The 25,666-nt window shown below is 39.2% G+C and overlaps 1 protein-coding gene across 4 annotated transcripts in view; it reads left to right on the top strand.

Moving 5' to 3' along the window:
* Positions 1 to 3,745: 3,745 nt before the first annotated feature.
* Positions 3,746 to 25,666, top strand: part of LOC119774153 (nuclear receptor coactivator 3-like) — an 84,395-nt gene continuing 62,474 nt past the window's right edge. For 3 of the 4 annotated variants that reach the window (XM_038271533.1, XM_038271532.1, XM_038271530.1), the window contains exon 1: positions 3,762 to 3,886. The gene's annotated coding sequence lies outside the window, so the exon portion shown is untranslated. Of the gene's footprint in view, positions 3,887 to 25,666 lie in introns of all 4 variants that reach the window. The other variant, XM_038271531.1, reaches the window with a different exon arrangement.

Here is a 25,666-nt window from a genome sequence, read left to right as displayed (position 1 = left end):
GATGGATGGATGGATGGATGGATGGCTACCCATATACCATCCACTCATGAACATCATACACCATGAGTGTACACCACCATTTCAGACTACATTTTTTGAACTTTTGAGTTTAACTTCATTTCATAAGTAATAAATGTATATTTAAGAACCTTTATAAATGTTTTTTCTCATTAGCATTGTGCCATCTGAGGTAGGCACATGCTTAACGTACCAAATGTATTAACCTGGACCAGATCATCACCAAATGCTCAAACGAAGACTCGATGTCTAAAATGCCTCAAAAAGTGCTTTAGTGAGGTATTTGTCTGAGCATGTGCACACTTATGCAAATATGTTCTCAAAGGTTGTTTGACCTCTTGTACAGGGTGAACTTGAAGAAGAGTTTACATTTTTAATCATTACCTAAATTTTCTAACATCACAAAAATTTTTGAATTGCACAGTGGTGCGTAGGCTTTTGAGAACCAATATGTAAGCAGTAGCCTACTGACCATTATAGGAGGTGGCAATCTTTGCAATTACCCATCCTTGCCTTTTGACTCCAAGGGAACATTTTAAAAGTTTAAAAATTTAACAATTTCTGTTTCTTGTGTTTGAGCTGGGAAAAGACTTTGTTCACACTAGAACATAAATCAAGTATCATTTCTTTTTTCCCCGGATTGATTTCTTTTAAAAGGGAAGTGCTTGTCACCCCTATCAGTCTTATTAACTAACAAGTTTAATTTGAGTTTTTACAGCAAAAACTTGTTAGTTTTTTATTAAATAATGAACCAATTAGCGTTTGATAATGATGCTGGTAGGCCCTGAGAGGCATACAGTGTTTTGGTATTTATGTTATCTTTGAATTTTCATTATGCAAAGCTCAAAAGATCTGCGATGCAAATCGACAGAACTCTGAAAACCTAAAGGGCCTTTGAGGTGTCGGTAGAAGTATGTAAAGTTTCTAACTCTGTAAAATGTGCTTCTTTTCATTCCTAATTTTTCTGTTAAATGTATTTTTAAGAGTATTGTTGTTTCATCTTATAATGACCATTAAATCAGTACAAATAAATAGATTTGAGTTTAAATATTTGGATTCTAGTTGAGTTATGTAGTTATAATTCAGAACAAACATTAGTTTAGTTCAGTTCAGTTTATTTATGTAGTCCTGATTCACAACACATGTCATCTCAAGGCACTTTACAGAGACAATCCCTCACACCAAGCATGCTTGTAGCGACAGTGGAGAGAAAAAGTTCCCCTTTAACAGGAATGAACCCCCACCAGAACCAGGCTCAGTGTGAGCGGCCATCTGCCGAGGCCAACTGGGGTTCAAGGAGACAGAAGCAGACATAGAAAAAGAAGCAGAGATCCAAAAGGTAACTTTCAATCAGTTTCACAGGCGGCCCCGTCCAGTAAACACACAGCCAGGCAGACGAGCTTCAAGCCAGCTCCCATTTCAGAGGATGAAATACAGCATATACAGTTAGTTACAGTCAGAGAAGCAGGACTACACTGGAAAAACAGGCCAAATTTCAACATCTATAAACAAAGGCATTGAAGGCAGCAGCACAGCTGATGTTTCTCTCCAGGATGGTGTCACAGCCAAACAGGAACAGAATATATGAAATTACATGAACAAAACAGAGAGATCATTACGTTAGAGGTTGAACAAATACTGCAAAATGGGAGAATAGAAATAGAATGAAGCAGAAGGATGAAAAGTCTTCCAATAGCCTAAGCCTATAGCAGCATATCTATAGAGATAGCTCTGGATAACCTGATCCACTCTAACTATAAGCTTTATCAAAAAGCCTAGTGCAGTTCTTTTAATTCCTACAATTATTAAATTCTTTCTAAAAGACTATCATGATTAACTGTGCCAAATGCAGCACTGAGATCTAACAGGACAGGTACAAATACAAGTTCATTATCTGAGGCCATGAGAATATCATTAGTGACTTTTACCGGAGCTGTTTCACAGCTATAATGAGCTCTAAAGCCAGATTGTAAACTCTTCAAAAAGTTAATTATGGTGTAAGTTGCCACACCCTTACTTGGTTACTACTTTCTCAAGAATTTTAGATAAGAAAGGAAGATTGGATATAGGTCTTTAATTGATTGAGTCATATAGTTCAAGGGACGATTTCTAAAGTAAAGGTTTAATTACAGCTACCATAAAAGCGAGAGGTATATTGCCCTGTAACAGGCATAGATTAATCCAGTCTAAAATGGAGTAGGAAATGTTTTAATAAAAAAAAACACATAAATTGAATAACAAAAATAATTGTTAGAACTGTAAATTTACAGTCATTTTTACTATTTTTCAGGCTGCACTTTTATAAGATGAAATTGTCCAGTGAGCTGTTTCCAAATGAAATTTCTTTTTGTTTTACACTTGTGTAAACACAATGACAAATAAAATCTGTCTAAAGTCTAAAAGTCTAAAGAAATCAGGGGGAATACTTCCTTAAATAGAATCCCAGTCAGTAAAAAGCCAGGCTTTTTGCATAAAGTCCTGGTCCCTCCTCAGCAAATATGAGGTATCAGCTGGTAGACACCACCAGTGGGTAACCAAAATCACACACACATGTACTAACACACTCAAAAATAGATAACAAATTTGAAAGAACATCTGCACAAAAACACAAGAAAAAAAATGCAGTGTTGATGGCAACAGTAGTTCCCTAGGTGACTTCTCAACACAATTACACAGATAAACTCTGAGTCACTGTCTATAGGACAACAAATGGAAAACATCCTGTTATGTACCGGCAGCAACTAATTTACTTGCTTGTTCAGTGGTCCTGTGGTTGCTGGCGACCTCAGTCTGTGTTAGAAATTATGTGGGAGAATGATCAGTGCTCAGCTTCAATTCAATTCAGTTTATTTATGTAGCGCCAATGCACAACACATGTCATCTCAAGGCACTTTACAGTTCACCAGATCATACAGTCAAATTGATACAAAGTTTTCTATCTAAGGAAAACCAGTTGATTGCATCGACTCATTTACTCAAATGCAATCCCTCAAACTAAGCATGCTTGTAGCGACAGTGGAGAGGAAAAACTCCCTTTTAACAGGAAGAAACCTCCAGCAGAACCAGGCTCAGTGTGAGCGGCCATCTGTCGAAGCTGACTGGGTTTCAAGGAGACAGAAGCAGAGATACAAAAAGCAGCTGTAAAAGGCGGCCCCGTCCAGGAAACACACAGCCAGGTGGTGTTTGTCACCAATTACAATGATCCAAAGCAAAACAAGTCCGTATCCCCCATAAATTAGTTATTTGGAGTGGCCTAGTCAAAGTCTGTACTTGAGGTGTTGATAATCTAAACCTTTAAAGAGTGAAAAAAAGTAGATTATTTTTTGTTGGCACTAAAAATGAGGGGCAAACTTATTTCTGTATATAGTACAATCTTCTGGCCTTCCAATGGCTAGAAGATTGTATAAATTACTTTTTTAATCTTATCAAATGAAATTAACATGCCAGTAAAAATAAAATAAAATAATTACATTTCATCACAAAAATGTGCTACAGTCATATATTCTTACTTATTGTATTTTCTAAATGATGAACAGATCAGACACTGAGGTATCATTGCCTCTTCAGTGGCTGTCATTCGTCTGTATGCAGCCAGACAGACGGTGCCTTTTCTGTCACCTCCTCCTCCTCTGGTCTGGTGGAGTTTTATGTGTAGTCCGTTTCCTAGTTGGACCAGAAAGCAGGGAGCACCCTGCTGTTTACGCCCGAACTCAATTACCCATAACCCACCGCGCCGACTCAACTTACAGACCTGGCTAAGGGCTCCGGGAGTGTTTCCCATTTAAACAAACAGTGCCGAAGATGGCGGAGAGTTAGTGGTGTAAAGAAGAAATTATCGATCCGGGAAGGAGATAACGCTTTTCCACAGGTAAGACCACGCCGCGTGCTTGCTGACATTTAGCTAATTACGCCTGACTTTGTTTGCAATTTGCATGTCGATACAAGTGGGAAATAGGGTGAGACGGAGGTGCGCTCACACACAGAGAGAGATAACTGACCGGGGCATCAGTGCGGCGCTGGGGCACAGTGTTTCCAGCGCATGACAGCCGGGAGATCACCTCACTGATCTCTGCTCTGGGATGCAGCCTTCTTGTCATGTTTGTTCGGCGGTGGTGGTTTGCAGAGCGACTCGATGCGCAGCGTTTAATGAACTTAACTTGGCGGAACAAGCGGCTCCGTTTACGCGCAAAGCTGCTGCTGGATCACAGTGTTTCCTACAGAGAACATGGGGAAGTTTTTTTTTTATTATTATTTTTTTGTAGGAGGAGCAGCTCTCACTTTTTAAATGTACCTAATCTGCTCAATGAAACATAAGAAATATATGGTTATATTTAAACCATTTGGTATTAAAGCTTGGATAGAAACACCTGAGCCAAAAACTGTCGCAACTTGAAGGAACTAAACCCACGCACACTCATTTATGTTCATTTATTTTTTTTTAATCTGAAGCATAATGTTTGCAAGAAAAGTCATGCTGGTGTTTTACATCTTTATTCCCGACTGCTTCCGTACAAGGGCAACGTGTTATAAAAGCGAATAAAGAACAAAAAGTGCATTGTCTCTGCTGTACTTTGAATAAACAGATGCATTGTGTGCGAGTAGCGGAAGAAATAAGGATTTGCCCGTTCCTATAGACTGTGCCCGTGTGTGTCTGCAGGGGGCAGCAGCGTGGCCCTGTGCGCCCTCACTGCCCCTGCGCCTCTGAAGGTTCACGGTTTGATCCCTGACACAGCCGGGCATGTATTGCATGTCTGTCCTTGTGCGCACACATGCAGAAGAAAAAGAGACGCCATGTCCTTGAGCGTGACACTAGATCTCTACTACAGCGCAGGTTATCACTGGATAATAGCAGTCCTCTTTGCAGTGTGTGTAAACACAAGTGGGATGGATGCAACTGCAGGTGAGAGATGAGAGCTTGAGTCAATTACAGTGGAATCCTTGGCTAAGTTTAGATCAGAGCGCTCATTTGGCTTCTGCTGCCTAATTTTATTTGGAGCAATTCTTTTGTCTGCAAAAGGGCTGCATCCTGCATCTATTTTTTATTATTTTTTATGATGCACTTGACTAAGCTGCCAATCTTTTCCCTATGAGTCACTTCACTTGAGCCCATCTCTGCCTGCTTTGGACACATGCACTTGTTTCTTACATCTTCTCAAGTCTGTATACCTGTGATTTTTATTTTTTAATCCACCTTGATTCCTGAACATGTAAAGCACACAAAAGACATTTTGATAACATCATTAAATGCCCAACTCACTGAATATTTTCTCACTGCGTGCAGTTGATATGTGTGAAAAATCTGCACTGAAAAAACTAATGCAACTGCTTTTGGCATTTACTTACTCATATTTAGTTACTTTAACACATTTGTTTCATGTTTGCAGGGTAGGACATCTTAAAGTTACTAAATATGATTATTTATTTATTGAAGGTTTATTTTTCTTTGTGGATTGCATTCAAGTAAGGCCAGTGATGATCCTGTAGGTTCAAAATTAAGCATTTTTAAAGTTGAATGTTTGGGGTAATTTTAGTTATCTTTGTCAATTAAAAAAAAAAAATCTGGAAAAGTGGTGACAGAACAATAAAGAGGAAATGTTACATTCTAGGTGACTCTTTATGCCTTTCTGTTGGTTAAGGTTAATGTCAATCAATGGGCTTCTAATAGCGTGCTATTCAGCGTAAAGATCATGTTTTCTTACAGTTAAACTGTGAAATATAGATTTTTTTTTTATGGGCCAATGTGAGGTTCTGACAAACATGAGTAAAAGCAATGCTGCTTAAAAAAACTGCTGAACACAGAATATAATCCAATATTTCTGCTATGATTCATTTGCTTTTATCTAAACCAGAAAAGCTAAAAATTATTAATAATTCTGAAAAATCATGTTATGTATCATTAAAGGTGTATAATTGTTACACTTGGCCAGTTGCAATCAAGAAACAGAAAATAAACAACTTTCATGGATTTAGTCATGCTTCTTTACTATCATTGCCATGATTCTTTTTCTTTTTATTGTGGCTAAACTAAGCGCTCAGATTTTCAGGTGCACAGTTTTATATTCTTGAAACACTTTACAGTACAGTATTTTATTGTTTATCTTTTAACTATTCACTATTATGTTATTCCTACATTTTTCCAACGTCCATATTTGTGTGACAATTTTTTCTATAAACCTTTTGCTGCTGTTTACACCGGAATGTCCCCATTGTGGGACAATAAAGGGATTTTCTATTCTATTTGCCTCTCTTGTTAGCAAGAAGTGTCTTTCAGATGGCTGACCTACAGTGTGCAGCAACAGGTGAGGGAGGGGCAGTGCTACTGTACGCAGCATGAAGTGGAAGTCTCTGACTCTCCTGTACAGTCTCATTCCAGTACTTTACCTGTATTCTCATTCAGTAGCAAAGGTATCAGGAAGATGTTTTTGGTTTTGAAACTAAAGATGATATCCAGAGATTGGAAGTAACTAATTATTTTTACTTAGTTACATTTACTTAGTAACTTTAAGACATAAATGTACTTTTTGGAAAAACTATACCTTTTACTAAAGTATGTGTATCGTCTATTTTCTGGGTATTCCACCATTGAGCTATTCAGAAATAAGGTGAAAATACAGTAAAAAGTGTTAAATAATGTTAGGATTGGTTTCATAAGTTGTGTTTGTATTTTGTAATATTTTATTTATTAGTATTTTATTATTTTACTTTGTCTTTTAATTCGATTTGTTTTACTCAAACACTACTTTTGTAAGCGGACCAAAGTGCATTGTCTATTTCTCCCTGTAGGCAGACATACATTGTAGGAGTTTTTGCCCTTTTTAGGCTGATTTTCCGGCTGTACTCAAGTTTTGTTTTGTCCTGGGTCATGTAGCATAGAGGGGTAACGAGGGGCGATTAGCCTCTCACTACCACCACCTGATCAGGAATCGTAAGCTCAGGATAAAATCAAACATTGATGAAGAAATCATGTGGTTGAAGCAGAGCTACGATTGTCAGCCAGGCGAGTTACTCGAACCCTGTGCACTGCACATGTGCAAATAAGGGAATACGTGTGGTCCAGTTTGAGCAGCTAGATTGCATCAGTGTAAGAATATACATTGTAAGCTGAGAAGTATTTTTCTTTAGTTTCGTTATACAGTTTGAGCTGTAGCTGAGCACAGCAATTGAAAATATCATACAGTGTATGTCCTCCTTATGATGAACAGCTAGAAAGTTTGGCAAGGCGATTTGCTTTTAATCAAACCCAGAAACTATTTATAATTTCAATCATCATCTCCCTATCTGGAAGTAGTAAATTCTCCAAGCAAAATGCTAATTCACCTTCCCCCACTGTTTATGCTAGAAAAGAAGAATATAGCGGTGGCTAGAGGAAGCTGCAGACTCAATGCAATGCATTGATTAGAACATTTTGCATTTTTTTCCCTTGAAAAATATTGTTTTAGTTACTTAAAATATTCTTTATTAATAGAAAGAATATGATTGCAAATTCAGTGATTCCTTTGTTTTCTTTATACATTTGCAACAGTCTCAATAGAATTCTTCTCACAGTGCAGAATTAGTTGTGTAAACCTTGTGAGGGGTTTTGCTAAGTGGTTTGAGGGACGGGGGTATTGATGATGAAGGAGGAGGAGGGTGACAGTGATGCATTATGTTTGCTGAATTGTGGTCGGGGAAATGGGACAGAGGTTAGCTGGGGATGCTGGTGATAGGGGGAGGCAGGGTTCCTGAGTTAGGACCTCAAACAGCAGGGGTCTGGGTGTGTGGATGAGTACGAGAAGGTGGTTTGAGGTGTAAAATGTGGGAGGGGGCGGTTCAGGTGGGGCCCCTTGCTGGAATTTTTGCCTTGCATTTTTTCCTTTGTGTTCACCCTGGTTGTTCATGTTTCTGGAAACCTTTGTCATCTCTGTTGTGGAAGCAAGACATTTTCTGGACTCGGATGGTTATCATTCTTTGCTATGTTATCTGTCTCTCCTGTGCCTTACACCGTCCCCTGCCTCTCTTTGATGAAGCACAGTGACCTGCTCTTTTGTTCTCTCAGTGTTTTAGGACATGTTTAACAAGAAATAATCAGCAGCTTTCCATAAATTTACCCCTTTCTGTATAAAAAAAGAGTCTTTTTCAGAGGTCCAAACCAGATTTCATAAATTTTTTTGTGTGTGTGTTAAAAGACATTGTTGTAATGGTTTGATTTCACATTCCAAGAAGGATTTATTATTAACAACAAGCAATGGGCAATAAAGTCACCATCAATATGACAAAGTTTTTTTTAGGTTTGACTTGGAGTAAAGGTCTGGGACATGTGTTTAGTGGACAAATCTTCTCTCAAATAAACAGGGGTGAAAATCAGCTGGTCAGTTAGCTGACCGGGTATAATTGGATAGCAGAGGTTCTTAATGATAAATATATCTATAGAAATATTTTTTTGACTGATTTGAAGGAAGGGAAGCTTAAACTGTGCCAAATAAGAAGTTTTGAAATGTGCATATTTGCTTCAAAGAAAGTGTTTTCATCTTGAAAGAAAAAGTTATATTTTTTTGTTCAGTGTTGGCTTAATCTGTGAGCTGTTGTTTTACACTAAATGCATGTTTTAGGGTCTGTGAACTCCAGTGAACGATGATTCCATTTCTATATTAGTTGGTGATTGTTTCAGTACTCTATTTAATCTATCATGATTAAAAAAAGTAATTGGTCTAGCACTGCTGTTGATGCTTGATATAGTGTGTGATAATGTTGGTGAATGTTACAATTCAGCCACAAGAAAACCAATCTAGTTAATATTTTTATTTTAACATGGTTTTATTAGTGTTAGAACTACTTTGGATCCACTTGGCAAAGGTTGCACTAATGGCACTCTTCAGTGTGGAAGTTAATGAGGGAATGCTGCTAAAGACAATGCTTTGCAAAGAGTTGAGATAGGCAGTGGTCACAGAATGGAGCTCTCTGATTGGTGCATTCCTTATGAAACATGCCTCTAATCTGATAACAGGTTATTGGATTTATTTAAAGTCAGAGTACTTCCTGGTTGGTTAATTCCAAAATTTTCCACCAATGTATGCAAATGTCTTTAAAATGTAATTTAATGTGATTTATATCTCCGAAGACATCCAAAATAGTTTAGTTTCACTTATACCGTATTTTCACGACCATAAGGCGCACCGGACTAAAAGGCGCACTCTCAGTTATGTGTCCCATTTCTGTATTTAACACACACATAAGGCGCACCGGACTATAGGGCGCGTTTTTTATATACAGGTACATGTCCTCTACTACCTTTAAATACCTCTACTGCGTATTTAAAAATACAGCGGGGGCAAAACTGAGTATGATTGTGCTTTATTCATGTATTTATTACAAAGTATTAATCAAACCTGGCAGCTGGCCGTGAGACAGACACATCGCAGATGACACAGCGCTGTGATCACTCCTAAATTAACTTAAAATCCTGAAACCTGCCGACGGAATATGTTCGCTTTTATTGCCGGTATCCTGGTGCCTGCAGTTAAAATTATTTAGATGAAAAACACCTGCCAGCAGCCGCGGTGAGGCTGCTGTTGAAGGGATTTACTGTCGGTGCACCGCTGGTATGTGGGGGTCTGAGCGCCTCCGACAGAAATAGATTATCTGGATGAACTGACTGCAATTATTAAGTTTTCAGGTGGACTTTCTCACTTAAAAACTATATTAAAACTACTTTATTCCCACTGATCACAGCAAATATAGCTGCAAGATTTAGATTATTTAGATGAAAAAACACCTGCCAGCCACCGCGCTGAAGAGGAGGAGACCCGCCCAGAGGCTGCTGTTGAATTAAGCTTTCAGGTAGAAAAATAGAGCGGGAGCAAAACTGAGTATGATTGTGCTTTATTCATGTATTTATTACAAAGTATTAATCAAACCCATCAAAGTCATCATCCTCTGTTTCTGAATTAAACAGCTGCGCTAAATCAGACATGCCAGTTTCCCCATCTGCGCTGTCAGAGTCACTTTCCGTGCAGCGAAGCTCCTCAGAAATAATGCTGGCTTTTGCAAAAGCTTGAACAACAGAGCCAGCAGACACGTAGTAGTCCAAGCATCTACAATCCATCCGCAAACGGTGGCGTAACTTGCCCGGCGCTGCCTTCCCATTATCCTGAAACTGTGGTCTCCGTCTGTCATCCATCGCTCCCACGCCGCTCGCAGCCTTACTTTGAACGGCCGCTTCAAACCGATGTCGAGCGGTGGAAGTTCCTTTGTCAGACCCCCGGGATAACGGCGAGCACAGCGTTCATTTGATTCACCTTTTTTTCACATCGGCTGTGATATGGGCACGCAGCAATGGTGATGCGTGGAAAAAACCACCTAGTCTTCTCAGATACACCTGCCTCAGCCACGCATCCACCCAGCCTTTTTCATCTAATATCATATGTCATCAGAGCGCTGTGTCTCGCTGTCAGCTCCCAGATCTGCTTCTCTGATTGGTTGATGCGGCGCGTCCAGCAGCAAAACTTCAATTTTTCCATCTTGAGCAGCAGCAGCGCGTTGGCGGCGCTTCAGATGCTAAAACGCTCCCGACGTGCTGCACCAAAATGCGCTGCAGGACCTTTTGCTGCACCTATACGCGCGTCAACCATTGACTTTGCATGTAAACTCGCTGCTTCTGCTGCACCTGCTGGGTCCGGTTCACACCGATGTTGAGCGGTTGAACAGCAAGCACAGCATTCATTTGTTTCCCCATGTTTTTCACATCAGCTGTGAGATGGGCACGCATGGAGTTACATATCAACAGCGATGGTGAGGGGTGGAAAAAAAAAACACCTGGTCTCCTTACATTCAGCCACTCTTTCATCATCTCCTCAATGAGGTGGTCTCAAAAGTCGCAGTTACAACACACATAGGGCGCACCGCACCATAGGGCGCACCGCACATTTTGAGGGAAAAAAAAGACGTTTAAGTGCGCCTTATAGTCGTGAAAATACGGTAGTCTAAATACTTGCAACATGGAATTAGGGATGTTCCCATCAGATGTCAGTGCGATTTCAGGCAAAAAAATAATATCGGATTACCTAAAATTTCCCATATTGGCATATTCATTAAAAGTCCAATGCCTCTGTCTAACGTTTATGTATCCAGATGGGTAATAATAAATAATTCTCATGTTCTCATACCCATTTTTATTAACTACTGTTCTCTGAGTAATATCACTCAGCAAACTTTTTTCTAATATTCCATTTTACAAAGTTTTAAAAGTAGATATGATCTGTGCTGATGTTGAATCAGGTTAAGAACGGTATCAGTCACCTCTTAAAGGTGCAATATGTGGATTGGGACTTCCCAACATGAGATGTTTTGAAAATAAAGATAATTGTAAATCTAAATGTGTTTAATTAATTCTCATGGGTATGTCTCCCACTGAACACTAATTTCAATCATTAAAGACTTTAATTTAGAGTTGAAAATCTGGTTTAAAACAATGTGGCTAAGAAGTTAGGAAATACATCCTGCAGTTGTTAAACATATTCTGAATTATTGTAGTAGCCTATTACATGTGAAGATGGATACTGGATATTGAAAATTATCTGTGCTGTAAATACATTTTAAAACAAAGTAAGAAAGATATGTTATGTAAACATTTGGTTTTAAATATGGCTTACGGTTGCGCTCTGTAAGTCTTGCTTTTACAAAAGGAAAATTCCAACCAGATTCACCTCACTAAAAGACAGAAAACTATGAGTTTACTCAATGACTTTGAGTGCAAAAAGATACATGTTCTGGTCAGGTCAGACCAGAGGTCATCTACTATTTCCAAATAATTCCTGGAGATCTATTCACTTAAAACCCCTGTACAGCCCTGCACCGATGTGTCAAGAGAGTTTTGTGAACGAGTCAGGTTCAGGAAAATACTGAAGCCAAAAATTTACCAAAAAGATACTTCAATCTGGACTATTATAACATCTTCTGAATTAAGAAAATTATCAGCAATTCAACCAGCAGTTCAATTCCAATGGTTTTTTTCAGCTTATTACCCAAATCACTGTATTGTTACTCTATTGCAAACTACCTAAGAATTTCTCTCATCATTACAAATGCTTGATAGGTTGCCCTTACAAGGATTTATTGATTTATCAACAACAACAACAAAAAAAAATCATCCATATTTTCATCCATAGATGGGGCTTTTTGAATCTTTGTATAAAATACAGTTTCTGTTCTTGTTATTATGTTTCTGAGAAGTTGGGAGTTGAAGTCACAAAGAGAAGCTGTTGCCTTTTTTAATGAGTTAAGTGAACAGGAAAGATGATAATCACACATTTCATGGCATTGAAACAATTTGTAAGAGTTGATGAATGCACAAGACAAACCAAATTTGTATTTGTTTTTTATTTTTGTTTTTCTGTGTAATCAATTGTGAGGCAAAAAGACCCATCATTAAATGGTTAAAGATCATGGAAAAAAAAGAAAAAAATAAAGGATACAAAATTAGAGTACAATGTGCTCTACTTTTACTCAAACTAATGGAAGGTGTGTCAAAAAATCTGGGAATAACTTAATCTACATATACAGGTCTGGCATAGAAAAAAAGTAAAATGCAACTCCTGAATTACTAACAGCTTGACCTCCCTTCTACCAAGTTGGAAATTAAAAAAGCATATGTAAATATGGGCTATGCCCTGTCTATGCAGTAATGTTTGGTTTGTCCCTGCAAGTGTGCCATAGAAACATGGTGGCTGAAATGAAGGCGATATCCATCATCCAAAACAGGGTTTGCCAACATGTTGATTGTAATTATCCACTCGATCTTTAAAACCATCCTAGTGGGCTGCAGGGATACTTTGAAAATGAAGTAGACAGATGCATTGTGACTAATGCTCCATTTGGCAGTACCTCTGTCTCACCTGTCTTTGACTTGTATCTGTTGTTGGCTTTTTTTAACCCCCCCTCAGTTACAGAAACGTATTATTGTTAAAGACTTAGCAGGGACAACCTGAATGAACCTGTCTAATTATGAGTACATAAAAAATAAAACTAACAATTGTACTAATCTAATCAATGCAAAACAGATTTATTTTGTTTAGTTTTTATAGTTGGCAATAATTTTCCATGCAGTGAAATATGGAAATATCTTGGTCAGGGTACAGAAGATGTACATCCTTTGCAGGGGTTTTGATAGATAAAATGTCTTTGACAAGATTTTAAGGAGAAAAGACCAAAACAATTTCTGCCTCTTTTTTTTTGATAGAAGATGCAGATTTATTTTCAGTCCTTTTTTCTATTTGTCTTATTTGTTTGCCCAAGAATGACTCAGATCTTTACATGTTAATTAAAACATTTTGCTTACTGGAGGATGTCAGGGTGGCCCATTTAGGCCTTGTTTACAGATCAACACTTTTTTTGCACCATTTGTTTTGAAATATTATTTCATATTAAGTTTCAGAGCCTAATGTTTAAAAACATGGGGAACACAGAATCTTCCTGTATGGTGAAGCCATGGTATATTTACCTCCCTCCGAACTAAACTGTAGCTCCTTGCTCCTACCCCTCCACCTATGGAAACCTATCAAAGGTGTGTAAGTAGTGCTGAATCTGAACAGCCTTTAGCCTTCTTGGATCTCATTACAGAACATAAGCAAACATGAGCGGTGCTAGACAAATTAGAACTACAGTCTTTTCAAAAGAGACCTACAAAAACAAAAGCTACGCAAATATAACAAACAACTAAAGGTCCCTATTATAAGACCCAGAATAAATTAAGGATACTATTGCATGTGTCCCACAGATTTTATATGACAAAATAAGACATTTTTGTTGAATTCTGTGAGGTGCGCTGTGTGTATACGTCCTGCAAAGGATTTTGAACAACCGTCAGGAGGTCCCTCTTCCTGCCTCCTGTCTTACTGACAGAACGATTTAGACAGCACTAACCATGGACTGCTGAGACATGTCTGATTTGGCTAAATGTCCTTACTGATGTTGCTTTACTTAGATGGACTCTTATGCTGGGCATACACTGTACAATATTTTCAATCCTTGCACGCAGCTACAACTCAAACTGTACGACGAAATCATAGGGTTTAAAAGTTCACAGATCATGTTGCATGTTCTTACACTTTGCGGCCTGATGCTCTGATGCGATCACCCTGTTAACACTGCACATCCAAAAACCAAGCGTCGGACTCGACGCTGAGAGATGGCACTAGTCGGACTCGTATATCTGGAAGAAGAAGAAGAAGAACTCCCTTCTTTGCACATGCACAGTGCTTGAGATTCTGGTAAATTGGTTCATAGACGCTCGTAGCTCTGCTTCAACAGCAACATTTACCCACAAATACCTCACTAGGGCCGACTGGGTTTCAAACATCTCATTTTTTCCCGACCTTACGATCCCTGATCGGGAGGTGGTTTCAAGAGGCAGATCACCCCTTTTTATCCCCTCTATACTACACGATGCGGGAGGCACGATGAGGTTAAAACTCTGCCCCATCCAAAAAGTTCTTCATCGGGCAGAAAATCGCACAGTGTATGCCTTGGTTTAGTGGTGGGGCTTTTTTAGGCAGGAAGATTTTGTATGCTTGCATATGCTGCATTTTTACGAAGAACTGCGTCAGGAAAATCACATAGATTTTAATGTTTCTAGCAATGCTATGTGCATGGAGATGGTAATGAAATTGTCATGTAGATTTGTTAATAGAAAAGGAAAAATGTTCCTCTTTTCAATGAACCATTGTTGTGTAAAAATATTCTTAATTGTTAACCCAAGGCTAGGCAACTCCCTGGCATTCAACTTTAAAGACCAGGTTTTTGTTCAGGTTCGTTTTTTTTTTTCCAAACCAGTTTCTTTGTCCATTTCTATAAATTGGATAATTTAATGACTGGCTATGATTTATCTCACGGAACGTTTAAAACTTTAAATCACTTTTTTGAATGTTTTATCTTGGAGTAGTAAAGAGTAACTGTCATTTTTTTTTTTTTTTTGAAACATTGTTTAGTTGAACATTTTTCTTTTGTTCTCTCCAAAAAAGATCTTTAAAATATAAATGATAAATAACATATCAGCATCAAAGCCGATGAAGATGCCAAACGATTAATCAAATCAGGATCTGATCTGGTCGAGCTTTTTGTTCACTCGAGGAATAAAAAGACTGTACTAAATTTAGTTGATGTAATTTAGTTTGTCAGATTAAGTTTTAAATGGAGTTTGGGGGGGGGTGTTGGAGGCAGAAAAGATTAACTAAGTATTAAAGAAAGTTGGGAAGAGGAGAAAGAAAGAGACGTGTGGGTTGAGCTGATGGGCTGTCAGAATCGTGCAGTGCATCCTCACTTTCTGTTTCCTTTCTTTCTCAAAGAATGCCTCAGTGCAGCTCATGTCCTCTACCGCCTTTTTTTTCCTGAGAGCTGTTTCCTCTGTGAGAGGAATGTCAAGTGCCCATCTCAATGCGCTTTTCTCTGTTTCGTTTTGTTTTGTAACTTGTGGCTCACTCTTGATTTCTGACTCTTTCTGTGCCTCAGCTCAGTCTTTGTCCTCTCAACTTGTCCGTTGTTTTACCCCACTCATGGTCGACGGGTGGCCAGGACTGCACATGGCCAACTTGAAGCAATCAGGCTCAATTAGCTCATGCAAAGAAAACTAGATTGTTGCAGAAAGAGGAAAGTATCTTTCAGTGCAGTTCCATGTGAGTATATAAAAATCTGAGAGATGAAGGGGATGATGATGATCGAGAAGTAAGAAGGAGGGGGGAGGAGACAGAGAGAGTCGCTTTATTAACATCGTGGCACCCGCTAAAATTCAGGGAGTGCTGTTACATCCAGCTGTTACTGGCTGCGCGAGGCTTCGTTGCCATGGCAACACAGCCCTGCGCGACTGCTCAAGGTCGTTCATCCAACTCTGAACTGAGCAGCGCACCACACATCGGATGTGCTCTGAGAGAGGGAAGAGAGGAAAACAGACGAGTAACTTCAAAGTGACCAATAAAAAAACACTTCAGCAACCGTGAGGTTGGTGGACAAATATTACATTTCCCTTCTGACACAAATGCACACACACACAGTACCCACACAAACTCGGAGGTAGACCAGTAGTTTCATAAATGAAGGAAAAAATGGCAACAATAACTGTCGAACAAAAGAAACCCCATCAGTCTTGAGACTTGTAGGTTCTTTTTCCAGCTGATACAATATTTAGCCGGTCAGTGGGAGACGAAGGGATTCGCTGGCTGGAAAAGATGTGAGCAGCAGTGCTTTTCTCTGTCTCTTCCTGTTTCTCATGGTGCATTGCTGTGAGGCTACCTGGGGCTTCTTCCACCTCCTCTCTCTCCCTTAGACTAATCTGCTGGAGCATCTCCTGGGAGTTTGTTGGTGTGGCAGCTGCACAGATTGTACCCTGAAAGCTTCGCTACAGTCTCTCTATGAAGATCTTCAACAATTATTGCACATAATACAGTGCAACTTTTATTAGAGTGGACAGAAGGGCTTAAATCTTCAGCTTAATACTACAGCTAATATAGCAGGCCAGCACTGGCAATATTGGCATTCTCCATATTTCTTCCAGAGCACAATGCCAGGCTACAGAAAGCTGGTTTAATTTTAGTTCATTTGTTTAATTATTTCTTTAAAACTATTGAATGAAAAGACATGCTTTATTTTTAATTTACAAGGAGATCTGTAACAATATGGGCAGCACTCTGTTATGTGCAGCCGTGGATGGCACAACAATTATGTTTGGAGGAGATATGCCCCAAATAGACCATTCACAACAGTGTAACTTCCACTTACGCTGCTTCTCTTGTTTCCCAAAATAATACATTCCACTAGACTGACAGAATGCTTATTTCTAAAACACCATGTTTTCCCGATTATCCACAAATTCTTTATTATTTCTTATGCAGAGACAAGCATAATCAAGAATGGCAGCTGAAAACTGGACAAGGAAACCTCATTCCCTTTGACATCTCACTATGTTTATGTCTAGCCTTTTCATGAAAAAAGCCCTAGGGGTATTTATCTACATAGCATTGCTTTACCATGACTATGGGTTACCAAGACCCTTGAGGAGCAGTGGAATGCCATTGTGTGGCGCCTGGGGAGCAGTGTGGGGTTAAGGGTCTTGCTCAGAGACCCAGAGTGGCAGTCTGTGGGAGTGGGGCTCGAACTCAGAACATCAGGATTCCAAGCTCTATGCCCTAACCATTAGGCCACTGGTTGTCATTGTGTGCATGAGCGCAGGGAGGATCCATCACACTCACCTTCTCGCTCTTCATATAATGGGGAGGCAGTCTGGAGGAGTACCAATGGTTTCCTCTTATGAACCCCTTTTATACCAACATGCTGCCAATACGCCATTATACAGTAGCTGTAAGTTAAGAAACACGTTCAGTGGTCGTCTAGAACACGTCAAATACATTGATATACGTTGGAGATAAGTTCAAAAAAGTAACTTGCAAAAGTTACTCATAGGTTTTGGATTAGCTAGACACCACGACTTATGAGTAACTTACACTTAACGTATGTCAATGATCAGATAACTTACCTGTAACTTATGTCTCACGTATGGCATATGGTGGCATACGTTGGGAAATCGAAGGACCCGCAGTTTTTCAGATGTAAGAAAAAGCGAGACAACCCAAAAAAAGTTAACAGAGTGTGAAGGATTGGATGCAAGCAGTCTGTTTTGAGCTGTACTTGGATAAAAAGATTTGCTCTAATTATTTCTTTTATAACATTATCCTCTATCTACCATGCAGCATAAACGATTTGGAAATATCAGCAGCCTGTTGGAAGAAACTGGACGGATGAATTACAATCTACTCAAAGAGACAGCAGTTAGAGTTTGAAGTATTAACATGATCATTCTGGTATATTCTTAATATTATTAATGACAGTTAAGGTTTTTTGTTATTGCTGAATGTAGTAGCTTTTCATACCATTTTTAAAACATTTGCATCCCATTTGGCTAGAGAGCTTAGGAGCCTTTTCAAGCTACTGGTAGAGTCTTCCCCTTTCCAATATTTGCAGTTTGGGTGCAAATTTTGCAACTCTTTGGCATAATTGTAGTAAAGACATAATAGAAATGAAAGGAATCAGACCCATTATATCCAATCCATATTCTCCATTTAAATGAAGATGATGTTACGAACACCTGAGGTCATAGTCTGCAGTATTGCTGATGCTGCTCCAGTCTGACCTTTAGAAGGAACTGGGCCCAAAAACAAAGCTCTAAGTTTGCTGGTCCATCCATGTTCCAACCAGCACTTATCCTAATGCTAATAGTAAAGAAATTATGACCAACTGATGGATATTCAAGTGGCAATAATAAGTATCCTCTTAGGGGAGCTCAAAATGGAGTCACTGCTTCTCTACATTGAAAGGAGTAAGTTGAGGTAGTTTAGGCTTCTGATTAGGATACCTCCCTGGTCATCTCACATTAGAGGTTTACAGGTAGGTCCTACAGCAAGGAGTCAGCAGGGAAGAACAGAACCCAATTAAGGAGCTTTAAATCCCAACCTTCCTGTAGATGCCTCAGAATTCCCAAGAATTAGCTTGAAGATTGCACTTGGGAGACGAATGTCTCTTAGATTCCCTCCTGGACCTGCTACCCCTTGTTATGAATACCTTGGAAGTTTGGTGGAGGGTTAATTCTTTTAATGGTTTTTAATGATGATGTTATACACATTTAGCCACACTGGAAAAACAAAGCCTGTCTGTGAGCCCCACTCTAGAGGAAAGTTGGATATTTGGGGTCTGGATGGGATCAGTTTCACCTTTCTTACCAGCTGTAACATAATATCTGCTTGTTAAATGAGTCCTTGGGATGGGGTGTTTCTAACAAGGAGAGTTCTGTTTTTTTTGGTTTTCCATTGTAAAAGAAAAAAAAAAAATAGGCACAGTTTATGTGTTTTAAGGCTCCTGACTGAGCCTCAACACTTAAGCGCACACGTGCACAGCATTTTACAGGCTAGGAGTTGGGGTAAATGTTACCAGCTGCAGCGCAGCAAGCAAGGGGGCTTCAACTCTGCCTGAACCCTACTGTTACATGACCGCCTCCTCAACTCAATTCACTCTGGTCCAGCCTCCCCCGTCAGCCACCACATGCCTGTGGACCAACAGAGAGAGGTTTTCACACTTCTTAAAGCTTTCTTCAGGTTTATAGAGTTAATTAATTTTGTTTGTTTAAGGTTTTATTTCTAAGTTTTTGTCTCCTAAATGTCATAATCATAAAAAAAACTCTGCCCCTTTTACTCCTGTCCTCCTGGATTTCCAAACTAATTTATCTTACTTCCTATTAACTAAATAAGTAACAGGAGCTGTACTGTGAAGGCCTCAGAGGTTTGCTAGGAACATTGATGAACAGCAAACATCAGTGGTGAACAGCAAAAAAAAAACTCAGCAGACATTTCTGGGATATGCTTAAAACAGAATTAGATTATGAAACAATATCTCAATAGTTTCAAACATTGCATGCATCTCTCTTTATCCATTAATTGAAAAATGTGAAACAACTGCTAATTTAAGACATGGAAGTTCAATTTGTCTGTCAGTTTGAAGGAAGAAGAAGGTTAATCAGAACTTTTGGTGGGTCTGTATAGATCCGCAGCTACAGTGAGAGAATGTTTTTGCAAATATCAGTTGTGCCCTACACAGATCTGGTCCCTGTGGAACTGTGGTAGCAGCAGCATCATTGCTGACGTTACCACAGTAAGAGAGCAACACAAGATCCGCTCCCCCAACCAGTGTGACGCCTTAGTGTGAACCCGTGCGTTGGTTGAGCAGGCTTTGTGCTATTGGCTGCATTTCCAGCTCTCCTCTGAGGTCACAGTATTGGTGTTGTGACGACACCAGGAGCTTGTTCATTTGTATCTCCTGTCAAGCTTAGTTGGCTGTGCACTCCAGCGTTAGCAGAAGCACTGAGCTTTCATCGCTGTTTCATTTGACTGCATGCACACCCACTCAAATAAGATGTGGCAGCCAAAATGTCCCCTCCTTAATAAAACTGTTGTGCAACAGCTGTGTGTTTTTTTTTTTTTATTTTATTTTTTTTTTTTGCGGAGTTAAAGGTTTGAATAAGGAGATTTTAAAGGCTTTCATGTGATTTGTGAGGATCCTGGATTAGGCGGCACACAGGCTGCTGATTCTGTATCTGTCCAGAACTGCCATTGTGCCATGTGTTTCTGCCAAGCTCAAGAGTGGAGAAGGCCTCTCCATGCAGGGGCCCCAGCTCATGCAGAGGGAGTGTCTATGTTGGAATCAGTTTTTCCTCTATAAAACTTCAGCCCTCTCATTTTCTCTCTCTCACTTGGGTTCAGTGGTAGTAAACAGGGACATTCTCGAGCTCCCCGTGGACTAGAAGAGGCTAAAATTTGGTTACTGATGTAATTCAATGTGAAACTACTATCTTGGTTCTTTATGCAGTTCTATTTTCTATATTTTCTAATTTTATTTGGTGTATTTATTTGTTGCAAGTAAATCAAACCTTGCCCCAGCTCTACATATCAGTTCAACCATTAAATACAATGTACCAGATGAAATGTCAGCCCCTATTGTTGCCTTCTCTGGTAACAGGCTAAGTGTATAGAATTTCAAGCACTTTCAATGCATTGGATCTGAATGAACTCGGCTACTTCCTGAAGTACAACATACCGCAGAGAGTTTTCTCTGGTGGCTCTGCACAGCAGGACACCAGAGAAAACTGTTAGGTAACAAAAAGACAGGATGATGCTGTTATTTCTTAAAAAAGAACAAAACTAATCCAAGACTTTAATCTCTCTACTTTTTATGATTTTTGTTTACATATTTAAGGGGGCTAGTATTTATATATATATATATATATATATATACACTATATTGCCAAAAGTATTTGCTCACCCATCCAAATTATTGGAATCAGGTGTTCCAATCACTTCCATGGCCACAGGTGTATAAATTCAAGCACCTAGGCATGCAGACTGTTTTTACAAACATTTGTGAAAGAATGGGTCGCTCTCAGGAGCTCAGTGAATTCCAGCGTGGAACTGTGATAGGATGCCACCTGTGCAACAAATCCAGTCGTGAAATTTCCTCGCTCCTAAATATTCCACAGTCAACTGTCAGCTGTATTATAAGAAAATGGAAGTGTTTGGGAACGACAGCAACTCAGCCACGAAGTGGTAGGCCACGTAAACTGACGGAGCGGGGTCAGCGGATGCTGACGCGCATAGTGCGAAGAGGTCGCCAACTTTCTGCAGAGTCAATCACTACAGACCTCCAAACTTCATGTGGCCTTCAGATTAGCTCAAGAACAGTGCGCAGAGAGCTTCATGGAATGGGTTTCCATGGTCGAGCAGCTGCATCCAAGCCATACATCACCAAGTGCAATGCAAAGCGTCGGATGCGGTGGTGTAAAGCACGCCGCCACTGGACTCTAGAGCAGTGGAGACGCGTTCTCTGGAGTGACGAATCGCGCTTCTCCATCTGGCAATCTGATGGACGGGTCTGGGTTTGGCGGTTGCCAGGAGAACGGTACTTGTCTGACTGCATTGTGCCAAGTGTAAAGTTTGGTGGAGGGGGGATTATGGTGTGGGGTTGTTTTTCAGGAGCTGGGCTTGGCCCCTTAGTTCCAGTGAAAGGAACTCTGAATGCTTCAGCATACCAAGACATTTTGGACAATTCCATGCTCCCAACTTTGTGGGAACAGTTTGGAGCTGGCCCCTTCCTCTTCCAACATGACTGTGCACCAGTGCACAAAGCAAGGTCCATAAAGACATGGATGACAGAGTCTGGTGTGGATGAACTTGACTGGCCTGCACAGAGTCCTGACCTCAACCCGATAGAACACCTTTGGGATGAATTAGAGCGGAGACTGAGAGCCAGGCCTTCTCGTCCAACATCAGTGTGCGACCTCACAAATGCGCTTCTGGAAGAATGGTCAAAAATTCCCATAAACACACTCCTAAACCTTGTGGACAGCCTTCCCAGAAGAGTTGAAGCTGTTCTAGCTGCAAAGGGTGGACCGACGTCATATTGAACCCTATGGATTAGGAACGGGATGTCACTTAAGCTCATATGTGAGTCAAGGCAGGTGAGCAAATACTTTTGGCAATATAGTGTATATATAACCTGTTTGTTGTTGAAAAGAATTGAAATACTTTTTTTTTTGTTTCATTTATATTGTTTTTAATAAAAATAAAATTTAAAGGAAAAGTCTGATCAGCAAGGAATGATCAATGGATTATTATTTATACCTAAAACTAATATGTTCGCAGTGATTTAATGAATTTAGCATTCATCAGTAAAAAAATTAAAATCATTTTTGTCACGATCACTGAGTCTGGGAACGGACATTTTTGCTCAAATGTAGTAACACCTCAGTCATGACATCTTCCAGCAGTGATGTCACGGTGCGCTAAGCCGAAGGTCATTCTCCCCGCTTTACAAGCAAAATCAATGGGAGCTACTAGACACACCTGCAATCAACAACAATTATTTAAGATTTTGAGAGGTCCTCACCATTGACATTCGCAAGAGCTATAGTTAGATAATGCGCACGGGCATGGCAGTTGGATGTTGTAATACATAGGGTAAAAGTGGGAAAAAAAATAGTTATTTCGCCTTTCGAATTCATGATCCACCACGGGTTCATCATTGGATTGAAGGAGGATTTGCCATCGAACTTCTGGCCAGAGAAAAGCATTTAATAAATAGCCAACATTTCGAAGAAGAAGAATATTTTCTAGATGACTTGGGTAATAGTGCATTGTGACAAACACTAGATACAGATCAACAGACAATACCGCACTATAATGTCACAAACTGGTAGGTGGCAGTAGTGTTCTTTGACAAACATTAATTAATTACTCTTAATTTAAAAAAGGTATCATTTATTGAACAGTTTTTAATCATTTAATCATATTTAAAGTACTTTCAGAAGTTTGAATTCTGAATATGACTGGACTTTTTCTTTAAGGTTGAGTTAACTACCTCCTTTGCAGGTAGTTATTGCATAAAACCATTTATTCTTTCAGGATGAATTTCCGCTGTAGAAACCTTCATAGTTTTGTAGGCCGGAAAGAAATGTTCCTGTAATTAATGAAGTCTTTAGATTTTGCCCTGAACATTCAGGGTGGAGTTTTAAAGACACACAGTATAATTTTTAGCCACTAGGGGTGCTAGATCTGTAACTTTCTCATCTAACTTCCTCTGCTTGTATTATACTTCTACGAAACATCGAAAATAATAAAGATATATAGCACTATACTAGGAGCAAAGTGTAAACTTACCAGTCTAACAATAAAGTTGATAAAAGAAAATGTGTTTTACATTCGGCTTCTTCTTTCAGCCTGCGCCAACGAACAAACTCCTCTCCAAGATTGACTAATTTTTCCGTGCTCTTGATCCCAATCATGTTTTCTCTTTTTGGCCTTCTCAGAAGGTTTAAATTTTTTCCTTGCCTCAACCATCACCAGTAGTCGAGGAGATGGAAAATAGAGCAAAAGTTCAATTAATGTATAAGAGCCTTTGGCTGTAAAGCGATGCGTTCTTCCATGTCACCTGACCTGGCCAACGTAAGGTGCGTCATCTCCTAACTTACATAGGCAGTACTGCTCGTAGCATTGGTAGTGTCAATCGCTGTATATTGGTGTAAGGAGTCATTTGAAATAATTCATATAAGGTAAATCTTTAGGTCACAAAGTCTATGGTGTGTCTTTAAGGAGAATTTTTGCTAATCATTATAGATAAGAATATTTTATAGGTTTTCCTTAAATCACAAAATTCTGCTTATCCTGAAGACTTTCCAAGGCTAAGATAAAAATGACCATAAACATCAAGGACTTTCTTCCTAACAGAGATCGAGTTTTTGGTTCTAGTACTCCACACAGACCATGGATCATATCAATTGCTACTGATTGTTCAGTTGCTTAATAGGCATTGCTATATATTGTGATCTTAATCTGAGATTCATAGAGCATTTCCACATAGCTCATTCTTCCAGAACATTTGCAAAATGTCACAAATCGTAACATTTCACAGTTCTTGTCAGTTCATATGGTTGATATGTCAGTTCAGAATAGCCTTTATGAAAGAATTGTATCAGCAGACGTTATTTGTATAAACAGTGCTGGTAGTCAGCCTTTAAGACAAAAATCCCAGGAGGAGCCTGGTGATTCAGTATAATTAGGGTTGTGGGTGATAAAGGTTCAGGGTAGCAGAGTAGAAAGATGCTTTTAAATGGCTTTCGTTTCAAATGTCAGCGACAGGTCTCCAGTAAAGGCCTGGTGGAGACTATGTGTTAGCCCAGCACGACCTCTCTCCCCATCTCATTGAAGGCTAAAAATAAAACCATCTCTGTGCTAGACTTGGAAAGAAAAAAAGCCGGGGATGCTGGGAGGATCGAGGGACGAGAGAGGAAGGTGGTGAAGTCGTGAAACAACCATCAAGGCCAGAAAAAAGGGAGAGAGGAGCAGAAGTTAAGAAAGGAAATGACTATAAGCCATTTATATATTTTTTTCGGGGTCGACCTTTGGTTCCGGTCATTGATGCTCAACATAATGTTGTTGAGATATTCGTAATTGAATTAGTCACAACTTCTTGCAAGGTCTCAGAAAAAGAGGAAACATTGTTAAAAAAATCAGTTTGTTAGATTAATGAGACTGAACTTGGTGAATATTGCAGAGCTGTGTACTTTGGGGAATTTATATAATATAATAATACTGAGAATTTGTAATGGTGTAAAAGCTCTTTGTCATTACGTTGCAAAATAAAATGCTATGAAATGCAACACAACCAGCAGGACATGTTTTAGTTCTGATACATGAGTAAAAATGCTCCTACCCTTTTCAAGTGTCTTTGATCTCAAGCATGTACATAAATGTGTGCATCATCTGCAAAACTGAAGCCTTATTATCACTACACGTTTCTATCAACGTTGTTTTTCCACATTTCGATGCATGGCATCCGAAGAGCTTAATAGAAATTGCACATTTTCAGTTAACTTATAAAATGATCACTCCTGCTTGAAGTGTTTTTTATTTTTTTTCCCCCCAAAAGATTAAATGCGCTTAAGAGGAGATGGAAACACATTTGACGAATACATTCTAATGTAATGTTCATTTACCTCACATGACTGATCAGCTGTTTCCCTGCAGATGTTCCTAAATGTCAGCATTAGAGTTCCACTTCCCTCTCAACGTCCCCGAATGGCATATACCATCACTAACACTAGCAGACATGATAAAATAAGCTCAACTTACCTGATTGCAGCACGGTCTTTAAAGGGTTGGTCCTTCACTGGTATGCATGCACTGGTTTGCAAACTACTTGTTTATTACAACCACGTGTAATGTAAACCTATGACGGCATTTTTTAATTAGCATTTTATTTTTTTACATTTAGAAATTTTGCCCTAATTCTAATAAGTGTTGGATGGAAACACCAGTACTGTGCAGGATACAACATAATGTCAGCAACTTATTTTATTAGCTGCATTAGTGTCGGATATTTGCTATGATCTTTTGATTTATTTATAGTCTGTATTATTAGTGCAAAATCTTATACAGTAGTCCATTTATTCGACTCCAAGGTTTTAGCTTTTAAAGGCTTTTTATGATGGATCCTGGAGATTCGGTTATTACCATTTACCAGTTACAAACTGAACAACAGGATCTTTTTTGGAAAATGCTTTTGTTTAACTGAATGCACTCAAGTAAAC

The sequence above is a fragment of the Cyprinodon tularosa genome, unplaced genomic scaffold (assembly GCF_016077235.1).
Source record: "Cyprinodon tularosa strain WSP-4 unplaced genomic scaffold, ASM1607723v1 ctg8, whole genome shotgun sequence".
Classification (NCBI taxonomy): Eukaryota; Metazoa; Chordata; class Actinopteri; order Cyprinodontiformes; family Cyprinodontidae; genus Cyprinodon; species Cyprinodon tularosa.
Note: the sequence above shows the minus strand (reverse complement) of the source record. Positions and strands in the feature narration are given on the sequence as shown.